Source organism: Arachis hypogaea, chromosome 19 (genome assembly GCF_003086295.3).
Source record: "Arachis hypogaea cultivar Tifrunner chromosome 19, arahy.Tifrunner.gnm2.J5K5, whole genome shotgun sequence".
Taxonomy (NCBI): Eukaryota; Viridiplantae; Streptophyta; class Magnoliopsida; order Fabales; family Fabaceae; genus Arachis; species Arachis hypogaea.
In genome coordinates this window covers 124,004,470-124,019,797 of record NC_092054.1, presented here as the reverse complement: position 1 = coordinate 124,019,797, position 15,328 = coordinate 124,004,470, and the positions used below count along the sequence as shown (strand labels likewise).

At 38.9% G+C, this 15,328-nt stretch overlaps 1 non-coding gene across 1 annotated transcript; it reads left to right on the top strand.

The window, feature by feature from the left end:
• The first annotated feature begins 12,492 nt into the window (after positions 1-12,492).
• On the top strand, positions 12,493-12,600 carry LOC112781658 (small nucleolar RNA R71). The gene has a single exon (XR_003192422.1). It is a non-coding gene; the product is annotated as a small nucleolar RNA R71 (small nucleolar RNA).
• The last annotated feature ends 2,728 nt before the right edge of the window (positions 12,601-15,328 follow it).

Here is a 15,328-nt window from a genome sequence, read left to right as displayed (position 1 = left end):
ATCGCCTTAAACAGCTAGAACAAGAAGCCGACCGGCAGAGGGAGGTTGAGCGAGATTTATGAAGAGAAACCAAGAGGCTTCGAGAGCTAGAAGATAAGCTCCTCAAACTCGAGGCCGACTTCAAAACAAAAGCTACTCGGCCTAATCGCAAAGATAGCAAGGACCAAGATCCATTCACAAAGGAAATCATGAAAGCTAAAGTCCCAAAAGACTTCAAAGCCCCTGATACGACTTCCAAAGATGGTACGTCCGACCCAAGTCATCATCTCAGCAACCTTAGAAGTTGGAGGTATCTTACGGATGCCTCAGATGCAATTCGTTGTAAAGCCTTCCCGACTACCTTGACCAAAACAGCAATAAAGTGGTTCGACAGCTTGCTGCCAAGATCGATTGCAAGCTTTGATGACCTTGCCAAGAAGTTCCTGGCTAGGTTCTCCATCCAGAAGAATAAAGCCAAGCATGCTCCAAGCCTATTGGGAAATAAGCAAAGAGATCGGGAAAGCCTCCCTAGTTACATGGAGAGATTCAATAAAGCATGCCTGGACATACAAAATCTCCCAACAGAAGCAACAATTAAGGGACTTATCAATGGTCTGCGAGAAGGACCCTTTAGCCACTCCATATCCAAAAAACACCCGACATCTCTGAATGAAGTACAAGAACGGGTGGAAAAATACATCAATATGGAGGAGAACTCCCGATTAGGAGAAGCCTCAAAGACTAGATTCTCCTACCCATCTCGGGGCAAGGATAAAGATTCCAGAAAAAAGGAAGACCAACCCACTGAGAAACCTAGAAAATACCACAACTACACCCCTCTTCGGGTGTCTCTTGTGGACGTTTACCGAGAGATATGCAACACTGAGAAGATTTCACCACCTCGCCCAATTAAACACAAGAGAGGAGGAAGTCAGACCGAGTATTGCGAATACCACCGAGTTTATGGGCATTCTACCAATGAGTGCTATGACCTAAAGAATGTCATAGAGAAATTGGCACGAGAAGGGAGATTAGATCGATTCTTAGCCAACAGAGCTGATGAAACAAAAAAAAGAAGAAGGGATGAAAAGGTCGAACGACCTGAACGTCCCCCTCACACCCCTGAGAGACATATCTACATGATAAATGGTGGATTCGTAGGAGGAGGGATCTCTAAGTCATCCTGCAAAAGACACCTTAAAGAGGTGTACCATGTCGGAGAAGGGGACAGGTCACCTGTAACAACCCTGATTTTCGAGTACATGAGATCTTTTCTGAAAGTACGGATTTCTCCGGAAGATCAGTAAAGGGAACACCTCTGCTATATCATCAAGTATCTCAATCCTCATTATCATTATATCATCCTTAAGCTAGAACCTCCTCTGAGGCAAGCTCGATAATGCAATCGCGAAGAACCTAGTTTTTGAACCGTATCGGTTGGCAGTTTTGATTCTGATTTTCGTAAATAGTCTCTGTTTGACAAACCGGACTCGATTCATGAGAGGAGAGAGATAATAGTATAATATTATCATTATATTAGTATTAGAAAATGCTTGAATGATATTATAAGGTTACCTGGTCTGTTTTTGTTAAAAACAGAAAATCGGTTTAACCGGGTTTACGGTTTACTGGTATAGCTTAGCACCAGCACTCTCTGATGACTTTAGCAATGCTAAGGCCTCATTATACATGTTCTATTCTCATAATAAATATGTTACTAGTGTCATTTATGCTAGTAGCTCAGAAAATAATTTTTAGAGATGTTTTTACGAGTGTTCCGATACACCTAGTTTTAGTAGTTGTACACCAGAGATATTTTAATATTATTTTAATCCACCTCCAAGCCAACCAATCACAACTCACCTTACACCCCCAAGACCTCAAAGGCTGTCTCATTTCATCATTTTGGCCGAAAATAACAAGAGAGAAAAGAGAGAAACTTTCATGAACACTTAATCTTCAAAGCTTGATTTCTTCTTAACTAAAACTCAAATCAAAACTCCGATTTCACCAAAATGATCCTCTCTTCTTCCTCTACATAACCATATAACATATCAAGGCTGGAAATAAGGTGAGATGGCTGTCTCCCTCCCATTTCAATTCGGTTTTCAAGGAAAATCATGCAAAACATGTGTTTTCTTGTTGTTCTTCCTTAGGAATCATGCTTAACTTGACTTGAGGGCCAAGAAACGTGAATTTCCAGCAAGTCTAAGGTGAGATATCTCTTCCTAACATACTGAGTGAGATTTGGTCAGTTGGGAGTTTTTGGGTTTAAAGTTGTTCTTGATGTGATTTAAGAGGAAAAAGTGCTTAAGGACCACCTGAAAGTTTAACCGAATTAGGAGCAGCAAAACCAGGTAGGGATTGACGAATTTAATCTTGATTGATTGTGTTTGAGTTGTGTGATTATGATATGGTTTGGCTGTGCTTGAAATTGATTGTTTGTATGAGTAATTCTTGTTGAAATTTTGGTGAAAATTTGATGAAATTTGATGAAATTCAAGCTATGAATGTGTGTTCTTGTGGCTGCTGGAAAACGAAACCCTAGAGCTTAAATTGAGGTTCAATTTGTGTTAAAATCATGTAGAAAATATGGGGTTTTAGTGGCTGGAAATTTATTTTGAATTATGGTAAAAATCGGTTGCTGAAAAGACTGAAAAACGGGTAAAAACAGAGAAAGAATCTGAAGAATATACGAAGAACACGAAGAACACTTTGAGTGTGGTGAAGAACATCGAAGAACACCTTTTAGATCTTAGAAAGGGCAAGGAAGTAAATATTTTGGTGTTTGAGGGGTTATTTTGTAATTTCTGAAAGTTAGGGTGGTTAAAGTAGAAATATTAAAAGTTACCGGGGTAAAAAGTTAATTTTAAAGGTTAAAAGGTAAAGGCAAGGTAATTTTCGAAAATTTAATAATAAAATAATAAATAATAATAAAATATTAAATAATAATATTTAATTTAAAATAATATTTTAATAAAAATAATAAAATAATGCGGAAAAGGCAGTTTTCTGTAAAAGTTTTAGAAAGACAACTTTAAGCGCAGAATCTCATAATTACCCTCATAAAATACTTAGGGAGTGGTAAGAACATATTAGTGAGGCAAAGATAAAAGAAAGATAAAAAGTTGAAGAAAAGATAAAAACTAAAGAAAAGTCTGTAAGGTTTTAATAACAGAAAAACAGACAGAAATTAGTGAACGAACTAGGGCAACATAGTTAGTCCTTGAGTTACGACTAGGGTTAGGTATTATATGAAAAGTTAAACTGTTTCAGTATAGACTTAATGAACCTATACTTGGGACAGGCGAACTATTCATACCGAAATTTACATAAACTTTAAATACATACGTTAAGCAAAGTAATCAGAGAAGAGAAAAGAGATACAGAGAACAGAGTAATTAAAACAGAGTAAAGAGATACAGAGAAAAGAGAAACCAGAACAGAGTAAAGAGATATAAAGAGAAGAGTAATATAATATAAAGAGCTATATTTATATATATATATATATATATATATATATATATATATATATATATATATATATATATTAGTTGCTTGATGCAACCCAGAGCTATATTTATATATATATTAGTTGCTTGATGCAACCCAGAGCTATATTTAATATATATTAGTTGCTTAATGCAACCCAGAGCTTCTGTAGGGAAACTAAGTTACCTACAGCTATTTTCCGCTTCCCCAGAGCAGAGCAGAGTATATATATTTTCCTGCAGTAAGCAGAGGCTGTCTCAAATGAGCGGCTATTATTATATGCGCATTTATTTAGGAACGGAAAATCGTATTCGGGAAATCGGGATTACTCGTGACCGGATAAATGTCGGGATTGCGGGTAGCCAACCGACACATGAGCTCATGGCCTGCGCTAGGGCTAGACATGCATCATTCTTGTCTGCGCATCATTCTCTGTTGCATTCCTTTCTGTGTGTGATCTATTTCTTTGTGTTTGTCTGCTTGTATGCTATTTTTATGTTTTATTTTCTTGTATTCTTTTGTTTGTGTTCTGCTTTCTATTGTCTCTACTTTCTCTTTCTGTCTTTATCTTTTGTTTACTGCTTCGCTATATTCTATTATTCGTCTGCTAATCGACCCCAAATAAATGAACGTAACTAATAACCCCGACCCTACTAAGGACTCCCCAGTTCTTACCCCTTCTCTCTCTCTTTCCCCTTCAGATGGAAGTAAGAGTTCCTTTCCGTAGTTCGCTGACGATTGTACGCAAAAAGGGATTCCGCTCTAGGCAGTCTTCTGAGTCTAGGGTGAATATCGTTCTCTGATTATATGTATAACTGTGAGACCAGCCAACGTCTGCACCCCCGTTCGTATGTGCACTTTAACCTAAATCCGGTGTACGAGATTCCTATTGTGTAGCTACTTTATGAGGTACCAGAGAGACGTCCTGTGGAAAAGTCTGATCATGCAGAGGAGTAGCAGATGATGTTCTATCTTCTGATGACGTTCCACCTGACTTGAGTTTTGAAGACCTAGAACGTACTTTCCCTCGCTTTAGTAGTTTAGAGGGACTAGGTGAGTATAGAGTCTAGGCTAGCCTAGGTGCCAGCTTAGAGACCTTTGAACAGGTCAGGACCTGGGATGTTGTATGTATGTATATGTATAAAGTTATTATCTAGCTATATCTAGGGGTGTTCTAACTAAAGGTCTATACTCTAATAAAAGCTAGATAACTGAATGTTGCTAGCTACTCGTGATGTATTTATGTGTGGTTGTTTATAGCTGTTTTATCTGTTATTACTTGTGAATTGATTTTGAGTGATTCCGTCTATTAATCCAAATGTTTTCAAAAAAAATACACCTCACAAATTAACTACGCGTTTAACAACGAATCAGGCTCATATGATAAATAATAGATTATAATTAGGAAGACAAATTGGTAGTGCTCAGTTTCCGGTATGATCTAGACATATTGAAAATTGGGTCGTTACATCACCCGACCTCCCCACTATTACCTTCACTCAAGAAGATGCTGCAGGCATCATCCTAGGGCATGATGACCCCGTAGTCATTACCATCATACTAGCCAATGCTAATCTCCACCGAACATTGGTAGACCAAGGAAGCTCCACAGATATTCTGTTCAAATCCGCCTTCGACAAGCTCGGCCTACAAGAAAAAGAGCTCAGAGCATATTCAAATAGTTCATTCGAGCTCGGAGATGCTCCAATCCAGCCACTTGGGTACATCCCACTGCACACAATATTTGGAAAAGGAACACGGTCTAGAATGTTAAGCATAGACTACATTATAGTCGACGTGAACTCAGCATACAATGCCCTTATAGGTCGGACGACATTAAATCAGCTCGCCGCGATGGTCTCCACTCCACACCTATGTATGAAGTTCCCAACTACAGAAGGGATTGCTACCATAAAGGGGAACCAAAAACTCGCGCGACGCTATTACAACGAAAGCCTTAACTTTAAAGGCGACCCTAGAGGAAAGGAAACTAATACTATAGAACTCGGGGCAATCCGAGCTCACGAGGAACTCTGCCCTCAACCGGAAGGTGAGACAAGAACTTCAAATTGGAGACACACAAGACAAAACATCATTCTTAACCCCAAAAGCAAACTATTGCTACATAGTCATGCCCTTCGGACTCAAGAACGCAGGGGCTACATACCAAAGACTGATGAACAAAGTCTTCGCCAAGCACATTGGGAAGCTAATGGAAGTTTATGTCAATGACATGTTGGTAAAGACGCAAAGGGAGGAAACGTTGCTATCCAACCTCACTGAAGTGTTCAATACCATAAGAAAGCATGGGATGAGACTTAATCCCGCAAAATGCACTTTTGTGGTAGAAGCTGGCAAATTCTTGGGCTTCATGCTCACCCAAAGAGGAATCGAAGCAAACCCAGATAAGTGCTAGGCCATACTTCGCATGAAAAGTCCGACCTATGTCAAAGAGGTCCAACAGCTCAATGGAAGACTAGCGGCTCTGTCTAGGTTCCTTGCTGGATCAGCCTTAAGATCTCTCCCCTTCTATGCAACATTAAGGAAAGGAAAGAGGTTTGAGTGGACCTCAAAATGCAAACAAGCCTTCTAAGATTTCAAGAAATTTCTGGGGCAACCATCCATCCTTACTCGTCCTCGGGAAGGCGAAGAACTCATGCTATACATCGCCGTAGGAAGTCGGGCAATAGCTTCAGCACTAGTCAGAGAAGCCAAAAGTGGGCAACAACCCATCTACTTCATCAGTAAGGCTCTACAAGGGGCTGAACTAAACTATCAAAAGATAGAAAAGTTCGCCTACGCCCTCATATTCACTTCTCGACGACTTCACTCATACTTCCAAGTACACACCATCAGAGTATGGACTAATCAGCCCATAGAAGGTATTTTATAGAAAACAGATTTAGCTAGAAGAATCCTACAATGGGCAGTCGAGTTATCAGAATTCGACCTCAAATATGAAGCTCGGACAGCTATTAAGTCATAGTATCTATCCGACTTCATCATAGAATATACTGACTCCCCGGGTACCCCCATAGAGTGGAACCTTTACGTTGACGACTCCTCAAACAAAGCCGGGAGTGGAGCAGGTGTGATCTTAGAAAGTGATCAAGGAACTCAACTCGAACTCTCCTTAAAGTTCGAATTCCCTACTTCAAATAACTAAGCCGAGTACGAAGCTCTGTTGGCTAGTTTGAAACTGGCTAGGGAAGTGGGAGCTCAAAGGCTTACCATCTTTAGCAACACACAAATAGTCACCTCGCAAATAGAAGGGAGCTACCAGGCCAAGGATCCCACTATGAGGAAGTACTTAGACAAGACCAGAGAATAACTCGGACAATTCATGGGATATGAGATCCGACATATACCCAGAGAATAAAATGTCCGAGCTGATGCACTTTCGAAACTAGCCAACACCAAACCAGGGGGCAATAATAGAAGCCTCTTCCAAGAAACACTGTAAAATCCGTCAACCACGAAAGAGAAAAAGGTCCTAAGCATATTGGTGCACGAAATTGTGATCTCCAGGCTCGAACAATTCCTGGTAATGGCTCTAAAGCTTGGTGCTCTGATCTTAATTCATAATTGTCACAACTTCGATACAACTAACCAGCAAGTGCACTGGGTCGTCCAAGTAATACCTTACGTGAGTAAGGGTCGAATCCCACGGAGATTGTTGGTATGAAGCAAGCTATGGTCACCTTGTAAATCTCAGTCAGGCAGATATAAAACAGTTATGGAGTTTTCGAAATTAATATTAAAATAGGGATAGAGATACTTATGTAATTCATTGGTAGGAATTTCAGATAAGCGAATGGAGATGCTTTTTGTTCCTCTGAACCTCTGCTTTCCTGCTATCTTCATCCAATCAATCTTACTCCTTTCCATGGCTGGCTTTATGCAAGGGCATCACTGTTGTCAGTGGCTACATCCCCTCCTCTCAGTGAATAATATGCTCACGCACCCTGTCACGGCACGGCTATTCATTTGTCAGTTCTCGATCATGCTGGAATAGGATTCACCCTCCTTTTGCGTCTGTCACTAACGCCCAGCACTCGCGAGTTTGAAGCTCGTCACAGTCATTCAATCATTGAATCCTACTCAGAATACCACAGACAAGGTTTAGACCTTCCGGATTCTCTTGAATGCCGCCATCATTCTAGCTTACGCCACGAAGATTCTGGTTAGGAGATCTAAGAGATACTCATTCTAGCTTATTTCATGTAGAACAGAAGTGTTTGTCAGGCACGCGTTCATAAGGGAGAAGGATGATGAGCGTCACACATAATCATCACCTTCATCACGTTCTTGGGTGCGAATGGATATCTTAGAAGCGAAATAAGAAGAATTGAATAGAAAACAGTAGTACTTTGCATTAATCTTTGAGGAACAGCAGAGCTCCACACCTTAATCTATGGAGTGTAGAAACTCTACCGTAAAAAATACATAAGTGAAGGTCCAGGCATGGCCGAGATGGCCAGCCCCCTAAAACGTGATCAAAGGATCATAAGGTAATCCAAAGATGAACAATGGAATAAAACTGAGACCAAAGATGCCTCATACAATAGTAAGAGGTCCTATTTATAATAAACTAGCTACTAGGGTTTACATGAGTAAGTATTTGATGTATAAATCCACTTCCGGGGCCCACTTGGTGTGTGTTTGGGCTGAGCTTAAGTGTTCCACGTGCAGAGGCCATTTGTGGAGTTGAACGCCAGTTTCTGTGCCAGTTTGGGCGTTCAACTCTGGTTTTGGATCCTTTTCTGGCGCTGGACGCCAGATTTGGGCAGAAGGCTGGCGTTGAACGCCAGTTTACGTCGTCAATTCTTGGCCAAAGTATGGACGATTATATATTTCTGGAAAGCCCTGGATGTCTACTTTCCAACGCAATTGGAAGCGCACCATTTCGAGTTCTGTAGCTCCAGAAAATCCACTTTGAGTGCAGAAAGGTCAGAATCCAACAGCATCAGCAGTCCTTTTTCAACCTCTGAATCTGATTTCTGCTCAAGTCCCTCAATTTCAGCCAGAAAATACCTAAAATCACAGAAAAACACACAAACTCATAGTAAAGTCCAGAAATGTGAATTTAACATAAAAACTAATGAAAACATCCCTAAAAGTAACTAGATCCTACTAAAAACATACTAAAAACAATGCCAAAAAGCGTATAAATTATCCGCTCATCACAACACCAAACTTAAATTGTTGCTTGTCCCCAAGCAACTGAAAATCAAATAGGATAAAAAGACGAGAATATACTATAAATTCCAAACTATCAATGAAACAGAGCTTCAATCATATGAGCGGGACTTATAGCTTTTTGCCTCTTGAATAGTTTTGGCATCTCACTTTATCCATTGAGGTTCAGAATGATTGGCATCTATAGGAACTTCAGATTTCGAATAGTGTTATTGACTCTCCTAGTTCAGTATGATGATTCTTGAACACAACTTCTTTATGAGTCTTGGCCGTGGCCCTAAGCACTTTGTTTTCCAGTATTACCACCGGATACATAAATGCCACAGACACATAATTGGGTGAACCTTTTCAGATTGTGACTCAGCTTTGCTAAAGTCCCCAATTAGAGGTGTCCAGGGTTCTTAAGCACACTCTTTTTTTTTTGCTTTGGACCTTGACTTTAACCGCTCAGTCTCAAGCTTTCACTTGACACCTACACGCCACAAGCACATGGTTAGGGACAGCTTGGTTTAGCCGCTTAGACCAGGATTTTATTCCTTTAGGCCCTCCTATCCACTGATGCTCAAAGCCTTGGGATCCTTTTTATTTGCCCTTGCTTTTTGGTTTTAAAGGTTATTGGCTTTTTCTGCTTGCTTTTTCTTTTTCTTCTTTTTTTTTCTATATATTTTTTTTTTCGCCTACTTTTTTTTTCTTTTTTTTTTTCTGCAAGCTTTGTTCTTTGCTGCTTTTTCTTGCTTCAAGAATCATTTTTATGATTTTTCAGATTATCAAATAACATGTCTCCTAGTCATCATTCTTTCAAGAGCCAACATATTTAACATTCTTAAACAGCAACTTCAAAAGACATATGCACTGTTCAAGCATACATTTAGAAAACAAGAAGCATTGTCACCACATCAATATAATTAAACTAAGTTCAAGGATAAATTCAAAACTCATGTACTTCTTGTTCTTTTGAATTAAAACAGTTTTTATTTTAAGAGAGGTGATGGATTCATAGGACATTTATAACTTTAAGACAGAGTTACTAACTACTAATGATCATGTAATGAAGACACAAACATAGATAAGTACATAACATAGAAAATGAAAAACAGAGAAAGTAAGAACAAGGAATGAGTCCACCTTAGTGATATCCTTGAGCTCTTCTATGTCTCTTCCTTGCCTTGGCTGCTCCTCCTTCATTGCTTTTAGATCTTCTCTGATTTCATGAAGGATGATGGAGTGCTCTTGATGTTCCACCCTTAGTTGCTTCCAATAATTGTGTGGAAGAAAATGTATCCCCTGAGGTATCTCAGGGATCTCTTGATTTGCAGTCAAATGTTCTACCACTGAGCTATAGACCCTTGATGGAAGCTTTTGTCTTCCCTTTCCTCTTTCTAGAGGTTTCTCTGGCATTAGGTGCCATCAATGGTTATGGAAAAAACAAAAAAGCTATGCTTTTACCACACCAAACTTAGAATGTTGCTCGCCCTCGAGCAAAAGAAGAAAGAATAGAAGAAGGAGAAGAGGATATGGAGGAGATGGATGGAGGTGTGTATTCGGCCATATGGGTGGGATTGGGTGGGAGAGAGATGTTGAATTTTGAAGGTAGTGGTTGTATGGATGTGAGTGATAAATGGAAAACAGAAGGGATGATCATGAATGGAAAGAGAGATGATGAGGTAGGTGGGGATCCTGTGGGGTCCACAGATCCTGAGGTGTCAAGGCATTCACATCCCTGCACCAATTTAGGCATGTAAAATGCCCTTGCACACAACTCTGGGCGTTCAGCGCCAGGTTGGTGCCCATTTTGGGCGTTCAACGCCCCTTTGCTGCCATTTCTGGCATTGAACGCCAGAACCATGCTTGTTCTGGGCGTTCAGCGCCAGGATGCTCCCATTCTGGGCATTCAGCGCCAGAACTATGCTCTGTTCTGGCGTTTGAACGCCAGACAGATGCTCCTCCAGGGTGTGATTTTTCTTCTGCTGTTTTTGATTCCGTTTTCAATTTTTCTATTTATTTTGTGACTCCACATGATCATGAACCTAAGAAAACATGAAAAACAATGAAAATAAAAGTTAGATAAACATTGGGTTGCCTCCCAACAAGCGCTTCTTTAATGTCAATAGCTTGACAGTGGGCTCTCATGGAGCCTTACAGATGTGCAGAGCTTTGTTGAGACTCTCCAACACCAAACTTAGAGTTTGGATATGGGAGTTCAACACCAAACTTAGAGTTTGGTTGTGGCCTCCCAACACCAAACTTAGAGTTTGACTGTGGGGGCTATGGTTGACTCTGCTTTGAGAGAAGCTTTTCAAGCTTCCTCTCCATGGTTGCAGAGGGAGATCCTTGAGTTTTGAATACAAGGGAGTTCTCATTCCATTGAAGGACTATTTCACCTCTGTCAACATCAATCACAGCTCTTGCTGTGGCCAGGAAAGGTCTTCCTAGGATGATGGATTCATCCTCTTCCTTTCCAGTATCCAGGACTATGAGATCAGCAGGGATGTAAAGGCCTTCAACCTTTACTAATACGTCCTCTACTTGTCCATAAGCCTGTTTTCTAGAGCTGTCTGCCATCTCTAATGAGATTTTAGCAGCTTGCACCCCATAGATTCCCAGTTTCTCTATTACAGAGAGGGGCATGAGGTTTATTCCTGAACCAAGGTCACACAGAGCCTTAAAGATCATGGTGCCTATGGTACAGGGTATTATGAACTTTCCAGGATCCTGTCTCTTCTGAGGCAATGTCAGTTGATCCAGATCACTTAGTTCATTGATGAACAAGGGAGGTTCAACTTCCCAAGTATCAATGCCAAATAATTTGGCATTTAGCTTCATGATTGCACCAAGAAACTTGGCAGTTTGCTCTTCAGTAACATCCTCGTTCTCTTCAGAAGAGGAATATTCATCAGAGCTCATGAAGGGCATAAGGAGGTTCAATGGAATCTCTATGGTCTCTAGATGAGCCTCAGAGTCCTTTGGTTCCTCAGAGGGAAGCCCCTTATTGATCACTGGACGTCCCAGGAGGTCTTCCTCCTTGGGATTCACGTCCTCTCCTTCCCTTACAGGTTCGGCCATGGCGCTTATGTCAATGGCCTTGCACTCTCCTTTTGGGTTCTCTTCTGTATTGCTTGGGAGAGTACTAGGAGGGATTTCAGTGATCCTTTTACTCAGCTGGCCCACTTGTGCTTCCAGATTTCTAATGGAAGACCTTGTTTCATTCATGAAACTTACAGTGGCCTTAGATAGATCAGAGACTAGATTTGCTAAATTAGAAGCATTTTGTTTAGAGTTCTCTGTCTGTTGCTGAGTTGATGATGGAAAAGGCTTGCTATTGCTAAACCTGTTTCTTCCACCATTATTAAAGCCTTGTTGGGGCTTTTGATCCTTCCATGAGAAATTTGGATGATTTCTCCATGTTGAGTTATAGGTGTTTCCATAAGGTTCACCTAAGTAATTTACCTCTGCTATTGCAGGGTTCTCAGGATCATAAGCTTCTTCTTCAGAAGATGCCTCTTGAGTACTGTTGGATGCAGCTTGCATTCCATGCAGACTCTGAGAAATCATATTGACTTGCTGAGTCAATATTTTGTTCTGAGCCAATATGGCATTCAGAGTATCAACCTCAAGAACTCCCTTCTTTATAGGCGTCCCATTACTCACAGGATTCCTTTCAGAAGTGTACATGAACTGGTTATTAGCAACCATGTCAATGAGTTCTTGAGCTTCTGCAGGCGTTTTCTTTAGGTGAATGGATCCACCTGTAGAAGTGTCCAGTGACATCTTTGATAGCTCAGATAAACCATCATAGAATATATCCAGGATGGTCCATTCTGAAAGCATGTCAGAAGGACACTTTTTGGTCAACTGTTTGTATCTTTCCCAAGCTTCATAGAGAGATTCACCTTCTTTCTGTCTGAAGGTTTGAACATCAGCTCTAAGCTTGCTCAGCTTTTGAGGAGGAAAGTACTTGGCTAAGAAAGCCGTGACCAGCTTATCCCAATAGTTCAGGCTGTCTTTAGGTTGAGAATCCAACCATAATCTAGCTCTGTCTCTTACAGCAAAAGGGAAAAGCATGAGCCTGTAGACTTCAGGATCTACTCCATTAGTCTTAACAGTATCACATATCTGCAAGAATTTAGTTAAGAACTGAAAAGGATCTTCAGATGGAAGTCCATGAAACTTGCAGTTCTGCTGCATCAGAGAAACTAATTGAGGTTTCAGCTCAAAGTTGTTTGCTCCAATGGCAGGAATGGAGATGCTTCTTCCATGTAAATTGGAATTAGGTGCAGTAAAGTCACCAAGCATCTTCCTTGTATTATCATTATTTTCGGCTGCCATCTCCTCTGCCTGTTCGAAAATTTCTGAAAGGTTATCCCTGGATTGTTGTATTTTAGCTTCTCTTAATTTTCTCTTCAGAGTCCTTTCAGGTTCTGGATCTGCTTCCACAAGAATGTTCTTATCCTTGCTCCTGCTCATATGACAAAGAAGAAGGCACAGAAAAATAATAATAATAATAATAGAGATCCTTTATACCACAGTATAGGGATCCCTTTGTGAGTGGAAGAAAAGAGGGGGAGACAAAGAATGTGATGTAAAGGAAGAAACACAACTGTACGAATGGAAGAGATGTGAGATGAGATGTTAGGATATGAATGAATAATTAGAATGAGATGGGGGAGGAATAATTTTCGAAAATTATTTTGAAAAAGAGTTAGTGATTTTTGAAAATAGTTTTTGAAAAAGTTTAGTATTTTTTTCGAAATTTTCTTTTTCGAAAATTTTTGAAATTAAAAATAAAAATAATTAGTTAATTAAAAAGAAATTTTTGAAAAAGGGGGAGATATTTTCGAAAATTAGGGAGAGAGAGTTAGTTAGGTAGTTTTGAAAAAGTTAAGAAACAAACAAAAAGTTAGTTAGTTAGTTCAAACAAATTTTGAAAAAGATAAGAAGTTAGGAAGTTAGAAAAGATATTTTGAAAAGATATTTTTGAAAAAGATAAGATGAGAAGATATTTTTGAAAAGATATGATTGAAATTAGTTTTGAAAAAGATTTGAATTTTAAAATCACAATTAATGACTTGATTCATAAGAAATCCCAAGATATGATTCTAGAACTTAAAGTTTGAATCTTTCTTAACAAGCAAGTAACAAACTTCAAATTTTTGAATCAAAACATTAATTGTTATGTTATTTTCGAAAATTTATGAAAAAAATTAAGAAAAAGATTTTTGAAAAATATTTTTTTGAATTTTCGAAAATAACTAAGAATTTTGAAAAAGATTTGATTTTTGAAAAAGATTTTGAAAAAGATAAGATTTTCAAATTGAAAATTTGATTTGACTCATAAGAAACAACTTGATTTTAAAAATTTTTGAAAAAGTCAATCCAAATTTTCGAATTTGATGAGAGAAAAAGGGAAAGATATTTTTTTGATTTTTGAATTTTTATGAAAAACATGAAAATTATGCAATGCATGAAATTTTTAGATCAAAACAATGAATGCATGCAAGAATGCTATGAATGTCAAGATGAACACCAAGAACACTATGAATGTCATGATGAACATCAAGAACATATTTTTGAAAAATTTTTAATGCAAAGAAAACATGCAAGACACCAAACTTAGAATTCTTTAATGCTTAGGCACTAAGAATTCAAGAATGCATATGATAAACATGAAAAGACACAAAACAAAAAATCATCAAGATCAAACAAGAAGACTTACCAAGAACAACTTGAAGATCATGAAGAACACTATGAATGCATGATATTTTCGAAAAATGCAAGATGCATATGCAAGTGACACCAAACTTATGATATGACTCAAGACTCAAACAAGAACACAAAAATATTTTTGATTTTTATGATTTTCTAATTTTTTTTTGGATTCTTTTTTTTTTTCGAAAATTAATATGAAAAAGAAAAATAAGGATTCTAAAATTTTTAATATGAATTCCAGGAATCTTGCATTGTTAGTCTAAAGCTTCAGTCCAGGAATTAGACATGGCTCACTAGCCAGCCAAGCTTTCAAAGAAAGCTCCAGTCCAAAACACTAGACATGGCCAATGGCCAGCCAAGCTTCAGCAAACATATGAATGTAATTCATTCAATTTTAATCCAAAACCTTAGTCCAAAAGAATTTAGACATGGCTTTACAGCCAGCCAGGCTTTGGCATGCTTCATGAAACACTAGAATTCATTCTTAAAAATTCTGAAGCCATAGAATAATTTATTTTTGAAAACATTTTTAATTTTTTCGAAAACAGATGAGAAAATTTTAGAAATATTTTTGAAAAATTTTTGAAAAGAAAACAAAAAGAAAATTACCTAATCTGAGCAACAAGATGAGCCGTCAGTTGTCCAAACTCAAACAATCCCCGGCAACGGCGCCAAAAACTTGGTGCTGTTGCCGGATTAAACTTGGCACTGATGTTACCGGACCAAAAGCTTGCCGAAAACTCAAACAATCCCCGGCAACGGCGCCAAAAACTTGGTGCACGAAATTGTGATCTCCAGGCTCGAACAAATCCTGGTAATGGCTCCAAAGCTTGGTGCTCTGATCTTAATTCATAATTGTCACAACTTCGATACAACTAACCAGCAAGTGCACTGGGTCGTCCAAGTAATACCTTACGTGAGTAAGGGTCGAATCCCACGGAGATTGTTGGTA